The sequence below is a fragment of the Fundulus heteroclitus genome, chromosome 7 (genome assembly GCF_011125445.2).
Source record: "Fundulus heteroclitus isolate FHET01 chromosome 7, MU-UCD_Fhet_4.1, whole genome shotgun sequence".
Classification (NCBI taxonomy): domain Eukaryota; kingdom Metazoa; phylum Chordata; class Actinopteri; order Cyprinodontiformes; family Fundulidae; genus Fundulus; species Fundulus heteroclitus.
Genome location: NC_046367.1, coordinates 20,061,177 through 20,070,370, shown reverse-complemented (window position 1 = coordinate 20,070,370; position 9,194 = coordinate 20,061,177). Strand labels below are relative to the sequence as shown.

Here is a 9,194-nt window from a genome sequence, read left to right as displayed (position 1 = left end):
ATGATAGCTGCAGTTGTAACCAGTGACAGTATTAATGTCACCTGTTTATGTCACAATTACGCACCATAGTGCTATAAAAATGCTATTAAAAAGATGTTAAGGTTTTAATCAATTTAAATTTTTACATTATTATATTGCTGCTAATTAATATTGAAATCATTGATGTCTGAGGTTGTTTTATAAAAGTTACAATGTAATATTTTTTAGGTATTGTATTATCCTATTACACCTTTTTATACATATACAGTGTAGAACTAGTAACAATGTGTTGTAGATGTCTGAAAAGCATTTTTTTTTCTTCTTTTTTTTCTCTTTCTTTTCAGGTTTTTCGTAAACAGCATATTTTAGATAGGCTAACACACTTGAATGTGAAAAGTATGGGGTATGTACGAGTTCACAACAAGGAACAAAGACATTTTATTTATTTATTTTTTACAAATAAAAATGATACATTTATTCACATTTATTGACTTACATCTACAAATTCAGACACCTACGCATACATTTATATTGACAGTTTTCTTACCCAACAGTAAAGTGGTATTATATGTTTATTTATTTATTTATTTTATTTTTTAGGCATTATATGTTCAAAAGGGTGGGTGGGATTGTGGGACGTCATCAATGACGTTAGTGGCGCTTTTATTATGTTAGAAATGAGCTTTCCGTACATTGATTTATCTGAGGAGGACAACAGCGACCCCCAGTGGATGAAGCGAGCCTCGCTTCCATCAGCGGTATTACGTCCGGATGTGTCAGAGGGAGTCTGGGCGAGTCTGGACTGCAGCTGCAGGCGTCGTCATTGCAACCAGGATGCGCATCAGTGTGACAAGAGGTCTTCAGCTCTTCACCAACGGTATGACAGATTGCTGTTCAGAGCGTATTTTGTTTTTTGTTTTTTTGACGTGATTTCGTTATTATGGCTTTGGGTGTTTGTTCTCAGAGAAAGATGATCTCATGACGCGGCGGCGGCGGCGTCGCTCGCGGCTTGATCCCAATGAGACGTGCGGTGTTTACAGCCATAGCGAGAAGTCCAAATGTCGATGGCTTCTTTTCATTCAAGGCGGGTTTATCAATGTCACTGTGTTGGTTATATCCTACAGCCTTACGCAGCAGCGCCAGGGGATGAGCATCAGCGCATATTGTGACGCAATGTTTGTTGTTGTACGTGAATAAACATAGACATTAAATATAATGGCTAATGCTCCCATAAATTACTCTGCGAGCTTTACTATGTATCCAATTAGCTTACGGAGAAAACATAATAGCAGCTGGCTGATGAAATAGAGTGATAATTATTTGTGGTTATAAAGGAAACATTACTATTCCCCTACATTTAATAGCAGAGTTATGTGCTGCCTTGTGAAGCAACGTGTCACGCCAATGCAGGCCTTTCTAACGCTGCTAAAAGCGTCCAAACACGTACATTCGTACAGCGGACTTTTTAGGAATATTTATTGGTATTTTTGTATGTGTTTTGTATACGTTAGTTTTTTTTATTTTATTGAACAAAATAATGTGTATATTTATTCTTTTTTATATTTGTTCATTTAAAGGTGAATATATAGCAATGTACCACAAATCATCTCAACAGCTTAGATGTGAAGCCTGCCTTGTTTATTATTACTTAAGGTTCTCAGCCGTCTGAAGAACAACTCCCTTACTCTCATTGGTTTATGTTTTGTAAGACTTCTCTCCCTAGACCTAAAGTCCTTTACATCTTCTCTTAATTTTTTTGCAGTTTAATTTTAGGGACATTTTTACGCATTTCTTTTTGAGCAGATTTTCATGCAAAGCCAATGTTGCACTGGTCAGCACCAAACAAAATCCTCAAATCAATAAACTGAACCCACAGCGGGACATAGAGGAAATGAAGTTTGTTGGTGCCAAAATGAAGAGAAGACAGGGGCGATGACAGGGCAGAAGAGTCAATGGAGACGGGTTCGGATTGATGTGGAGGAGGTCTGAGCAGGAGGAGCTGCAGTGCGTTTGCTGCTGACAGCATGTGCAGGAGGCCCAGCTGTGCGCAGGCAGCCCAACAAACTGGGTCACTTTTGTTTCCAGACCATCCCAGGGGCGCAGAGACCACCTAGAGCTCTGGCTCACTTTTCTGCTACAGTTACACTCAGAGGTTTACATGCACTCGTCGTGGGCATAAATGTAATTAGTTAAATGCCTTAATTTTTTTCCAGGACGGAAAGATTTAAAGTATTCATCAGTTTTAATAGTTTTCAAAAATCAGGACCAAGTGCAAAGTTTGACTATATTGTGGATTTTTCTGTAATCCACGGCATGTTAAAATAAGACATGCCATTCAACAATTCAAGCCTCAGCCACGCCCCACAAGCATCTGGAATAATTCTGCTGACAAGCAGCTTTTAGGCACAATCCACCATTTTTAGCATCTTATTTGGCAAGATTAGAAGTTTTCTGGAAACTTAATGTCAGCCAATTTAAATCCATCACGATCCTGTTGAAAGACCAAAGAGTGTCCAAGTTTCTAGTGCCTGATCAGAACTGTCACTCTCAGATGAAAGGAAGCTGGTTACCATATTCACTTTTTTTCCCCTGTGTTAATCATTGTTTTTAAAATCCTGTAAGCACTTAAAAGTGCACGTAAAGTGTGGTACACATAAGACGTAATATTATTATCATGTTTAGAAACAGCCCAGCTTCCACCAAGCCTCAAGCCTGCCTTAAACTAGAAGAAGCTGGAGCAGCAGTGTAGCTGTCCATGGTACAGCCAATGGTGCAAACTAAGAAAGGAGCCCCTGCTTAAAAAAAACCCATTTTCAAGCATGAGTAACATTTTCAACTGCATACATGGACAGACCAAGGCCTTAAGGAGAAAGGTTTTATGGTCTAATCACACCAAGATTGTTCTTATTGGCCACCATGCCAATGATGTTTGGATGAGACAAGGTGAAGAGAGTACCAACTGGTTAGCCATGGTGGTGGTGGTGGTGATGGTGTCATGCTGAGGGTCTTTCCCACTACAAGTGATACTGACCATTCATGTACCCTCGCCACATGCATGCTCAGTTTGAGGGATTGCTGCAAAGCCATCAACAATGCAGACGACTGTCCCTGTGGCTCTACACTCTTTCAGGAGGAGTGAATGCTGCTTGTCAAGACTTGATGCAACCTGCTGGGTTTCCTCAGATGGGAAACTTATTGACCAATCTGTATGATATGATTGAATTTGACTTTGTAAAGTGCCTGAAGATGACATGTTGTGAATTGGCGCTATGTAAATAAAATGTAATTGGATTGAATTGAATACTGGTGCATTGCAAAGAGTCAGATGATGTAGCAAATAGACAATGTCTTAATCTCTCATAAACACCTAAAATCAGCGGCTGCAGCCAGCAACATTTTTCTTACCCCTGGCAGAGTTAGATTCAACATTACTTTCTTGAAACCAAGAAGTTTGTTTCTGATTGGAAATGTGACAGACATGTCCAAAAAGATAATCAAACAATGTAAAAGATTATTAGTTTTGGCAATATCTTTTTCTGTTTTGTTTTTAAAATGGCGTTTCAGTTAAAAAGCGGCTTGAAAATTGTCCACCCTCTCTTAATAATCAATGAAAAAAAAATCTTTGTTGGAATTACAACAATAAAACTCTCTTTTTCCACTGGTATTTGGATGATTTACTTTGAGGTTGGAAGACCTCCCTACCAACACCATTATATCAGATTCAAGGCAGGACTCTGGATGGGCCATTCCAAACATGGATATTTACTTCAGTCAGAAAAGGTATGTTGGAAAAGCATATTGCAAGTCTAAATCTGCCAGGGGGCTAAGGACAATTTTGGATTTAACCTTGGATTGTTGAAAATTTTAGACTTTCTTGCAGGACAGAAAACAATTGTGATAGATGTGGGTTAGTAGGAAAAGAAGTTGCCTTGTAATTGGAGCTTGATTCCAGTTTCCCTTCTCCACCCGCCGAAGGGTTCTTGTGTTAGACGCTAAACCTCAGTTTGCATAGCAATATCCGGTCTCAGTGCATAGGTGTGTGAGTTTTGCGTGTGTGGACAAGTAACATTAACATTTAGAGTAAAAGTCCTTTATGACCAGAAAAGAGTCCAGTTACCAAGCACACCTAAAAATTGGTTTTGGAATCAATAAAAGAGGCGTCTGCCCCCTCTGGTAATAAGTTGAAATGACGGCAGTGTTGTGCACGTGCATATGAGAAGAGGAAAGATATGCAGCTGCACAGGTGTTTTGTTTAGAGGTGTAATGTCTTCTGAGGTAAGAAAGTTATAAATATTGAAATTAGCCTGTGTTCTCTCACTAATGCATCGATTACAGCAGAGACTAAATAAAGTAGCCAGGTGAATGAGAGCGCGCAGTGCGTCACACCAACATGCACACCCAGAGAATTCGTCCCGAATCACTCTCTCATGAACTGACTAACCCAGCCTATAGAGGCAACTGCGGTAAATAGGGGATAACTCATTTTACACATCAGGCAATTGTAAGGGGATGTCTGGTGAATTAAATTAATAATATTTAACTTCAAAATTTGCACGATGCACCTTTAATATAAATTTTGAACATTTATAAGTCACACATTTAAACAAATCAAAGAAGTTACTTTGGTCTTCAGACAGATTAAAGCATAACTCATTTTAAATGGTGGCTCCAAAATACAAATCTTTGTAAACTATTTGATGATCTCTGAAGCAAAGGAATAAAAAAAAATCTCCACCTTTTCTTAATATGGAGAACATCTTCAGCGCCCTCAGACTTCCATTGTCCCTGTAGTTAAAGGCATACTATGCAACATTTTTCAGTTAATTAATATGTTCCATACCGTTTTGGATGATTAAATGAGTCATTTCAGGTTGAACTAAGGTTTTCTCGGCCGCCCTGGTGGTCTGTGGGGGAAATACCGCACTTGCAATTGCAGGAGCAGTCGGCCCGCAGTCACAGGCTCAGTAGTCTCGTGTGCATCGCAAGAGTCGGTCTTGCTTTACGGCGAGAACTGCTACACGCCCGCAGTGAAAGGTGTGCTCATTCCTAGCGCAGTGGCGATATTTGTGCAGTTATCATGGCGGAACCAGCGAGAAAACAGCGAAAGCCCATGTTGGAGCAGGCAAGAAAGAGGAAAAGGGCTCTGGACAGAGAGAGGAGTCGTACACAGGTGAACATAGAAGGCTGCCAGGCTGACGCGGACCTCGCGTTTCTGCTGATGCGATTGTAAGTAACATTGTATGGTTTCCCTCACGCTACCGCCTCGCCGACATTCCAAAAAAATAATAATAAAAAAATAAAACTAACTCGATATGCGCGCTGCTCCGCTCAGCCGCTCAGCGGCGCAAAGTTTGTCTCCCCCCCGCTCCGCTCCGCTCAGCAGCTCATCGGCGCAAACTTTGTCTCCCCCCCCCCCCCCCCCCCCTCCGCTCAGCGGCGCAAAGTTTGTCTCCCCCCCCCCCCCCCCCCCCCCGGTCCGCTCAGCAGCTCATCGGTGCAAACTATGTCTCTCCCCCCCCCCCTCCGCTCAGCAGCTCATCGGAGCAAAGCTTGTCTCCCCCTGCTCCGCCGGTCGTTCCAAATTCCTAGGGGAAACACTGCATTGGAATGGTTTGTCTCTCTCTCTGCATGTTCATACTTTCACTGTGTTAGTCATTGTTTTTACTGCCGTTTTTTCCACTTTTGTATTCGTTGTGTTCGCCTGTCTGCTAAGCTCAAAACAACCGCGCCTGGCTTGACGGACAAACCAGGAGAACAGCTGAGCATATTTACGACAGTGCACTTTTACTTTCGCCCTCTGGGGGGAGCCTCGCTGGAAAATCAACGCCGGTTGCATAGTATACCTTTAAGCAGACCCTCAGCATGGTTAGTACGGTGTTACCCTTTCTTGTCGTCACTGTAGCTAAACAGCTCAATCTTTGTCTCGCATGACCATAAAACGTTTCCGCTGAAGACACCTAGCTTGTCAATCGGACCGCCTCAAATTCTAGTCATGCTTGAAGGTGTTGACTTGGGATTTAAAAAAAAAACTCATTAATTGCACATCCTCATGAGAATGGTCAGGGGGCTGATCAATATATGCAAGATTTGTATGTTTTTTTTTTTTTTAAAGATGTAATCTTGATGATAAATCCTTAAATTGTGAAGTTGCCACGGCACTACTGTATGTTTTCCTCCGTTCACGTGGGGACTGTATGTAACTGGTGACTGCGAGACAGTTGAAGTGATAATTAACCTTCCCCGTGGCTTTACATTAGTTCCAGCGTTCGTTCCCTATAGAGCGTCCCACATTGCCCAAGGCAGCGAAGATTACGGCGTGCTAAAAAGACGTTTCCCACTGACAAATACTCCCACGCAGCCTAATGAGCCGCAGCATCCGTGGTGTAATTGTCATCTGTTTCGGTCTCGCTTGACGTTGCCAAAAACAGACCGAACTGGCAAAGAGCATCCCGTTCGATAGATGGATGGATGGATGGATGGATGGAGGGAGGGAGGGATGGCGTGGGACTGAGTGAAGAGTACTTGGAGAGTCATATGTGTGTCAGTGGAGGAGATTGCGTTTTCATCTGCACGTGCTGCGTGACGTCAGAACTGATTCATGGGTAAAAATAGACCCCGTTCGCTGGTTTCTTTAAGCTTGAGCGCACAGCATCAAAAAGACAATGAGAAACGAGTCTGAATTGACTCGTGGCTGAGACGCAGGTGCTTTAATCCTGGTTTGCCTGTATCAGGGCTGAGAGGGAGGGGGAAATCTTCGATCACGCTGAGCAAAGGCGGCTGGGTGTTTGAAGGGCGGACATAAATACCAGCGTGGGGATGTTAACTGAGGGTGACGTGCCACAGGAAATGTAAACATTTACCTGTCAGCTCAAATAGAAGCAGCTCATGTTAGTCGTCGCGCCACTTGCTCTGTCCTTTTTGCTTCCTCTCATCGTCTAGCGGTTTCTTTGAGACTGCCCTTTTAAAGGTACACAAGGATCTTCGGATGGATGCTGGGAATAGTTTTTTTGCTTGTGCTACTCCATCCTGGTGCGGCGTTTGATACTGTGGACCACAGAAATATAGTTGCAGAGATGTGATTTACAACAATTTAAACAGAGCCGGGTTTTGTGAAACCATTTCTGTCAACGCACCGTTCAAAATAGTATTTTTTTAATTATTTTTTTAAGAAGCAAGCCTGAGGTCTTGGTTTCTTGTTCATGAGTGATGGTAGGATGGAACGAGAGATGGCCAGATGGATGTCCAGTGGAAATGCAGGCAGCTGCTCCGTTCTGCTGTGATGAAGAAAGAGCCTGAGCCAAAAAGCAATACTCTTGATTTACCGGTCCGTCTGCGTTCCGGCGATCAAGAGGTCTGGATCAGGACTGAAAGAGCAAGATCGCAGATACAAGCAGCTGAAATCAGCTTCCTCCGGAGGGTGGCCGGGCTCAGCCTCAGAGATAAGGTGAGGAGCTCTGTCATCCGGGTGGAGCTTGAAGCAGAGCCGCTGCTTCTCCTCATAGAAAGGAGTCAGTTGAGAGGATTCGAGCATCTGATAAAGATGCTCCTTGGGCGCCTCCCTTTGGAGGTTTTCCAGGCACGTCCGACTGGGAGGAGACCCCAGGAAAGACCCAGAACTCACTGGAGGGACTATCTTTCCTGTCTGACCTGAGAACGCCTAGAGAGCCCACAGAACGAGCTGGAAATGTCTGGGTTTCCCTCATTATCTCCTTTTTAAAGGCCTGCGTGAAAGATTTGATAGGTCATAAATCCTTAACGACAACTTCCCTCTGATAAAGAACTGGCTTGCTGATAATGATCTTGATCTAAATTTCAACAAGTACTGTATAATAATTGTAATTCCAAGCAATTATCTCCTTCCATTTATCTGCCAACTCTGTGTTTGTAACTTTGGGATAATTTTTCAACCTAACTATGTTGCTACGCATTAGTAATTCTTTAGATGTATCTTCATCTGCATTTTCTTTCTATTGTAACTTAGATTTTTGTGACCTTTTTATATCTTATCTTGTGACCATGTGTATGAACAGTGCTCCATAAATAAACAATTCAATCATTTATTCAACCCCTTTCTATTATTATATAGAAAGGGGTTTCTATATATTATAATATTGTCTATACTTGAAATGTTGTCCACACAGCGAATGACAGTTTCCTTTAATAAAATGTTTTTATGTTCACACACTTTGGTCTCTTTAGAACAAGGGGGGGGGGGGTGTCTAACACCTGACAATACAAAAAAAGAATCCTGAAAAAGGAAACTGCGTACTCTGTGGTTCAAAAGAAGAAGAAGAAAAAAGAAATTCATCTGCCGACACTGACATATAAACCCTAGTTGAACAATCAGCTCTGGTTATTGTCAATTTGTGCTTTAAACTGAAGGCTGTTTGCTATATAGTGCCGAAAGTGTAGAGCTGAGAGCCAACTCTCCTGTTATGGCCCACTTGGCACCACTTTAGCTTCCTGCTCCCATTGAGCAACCTTCTGTGCAGCAGCGTTGCTTCATCGGCTGCAGTTTTCTCTGAGAACACGGCACACATTAGCGATGGCTGGATAGTAATGATAATGATTACTTAGGGTTTAAACTCTGGTTTTTGTGTGAATGATTTTAACAAAGCGCAGTTACAGTCTCTCACAAAACGTGAGCGCACCCTTGACATGTTTTGTGAGTATCTGATTATTTCCTTTCATGGGACAACTCTGACGATATGACATTTTAATTTGATGTAAAGTAGTCAGTGTACAGCTTGTAAAACTGTGTAAATTGGCTGTAACCCTCAAAATAACTCAACACACAGCCGTTATTGGTTCTTAACCACTACTATAAGAGAAAGTAGGAAGGAATGATTGATTTATATTTCACATAAATAGATTTAATATTGTGTTTGTCTGATATAAAAAAAAATGATTGTACGATCTGAACTCCAGTGTAACAAAAAGAAACAGAGGGTGTCTGTAGCAACTTGAATTCAGCAACATAAGCTGAGTAGGTTATTTTACTGTGATGCGTCTCCAAGAAGCCATGATGAGCCCCACTTGTGTTTTCTCATTTATTTTCCAAAGTTATGACGATGCTTAATCAAAACCAATGCACAACACTGGAAAAATAAAGCAAAATGACATCCAAAATAATTACCTAGAAGGACAATGATGAAGAAAAACAGAGACTAAGACTGACAGTGATTATGGCGATGATTATGAGTGACGGTCAACAG

The 9,194-nt window shown here is 41.8% G+C and overlaps 1 protein-coding gene across 2 annotated transcripts in view; it reads left to right on the top strand.

Moving 5' to 3' along the window:
- Positions 1-718: 718 nt before the first annotated feature.
- The window catches only part of inpp4aa (inositol polyphosphate-4-phosphatase type I Aa), a 30,353-nt gene continuing 21,877 nt past the window's right edge, over positions 719-9,194 (top strand). For both annotated transcript variants that reach the window (XM_036139130.1, XM_036139129.1), the window contains exon 1: positions 719-856. The gene's annotated coding sequence lies outside the window, so the exon portion shown is untranslated. The remainder of the gene's footprint in view (positions 857-9,194) is intronic.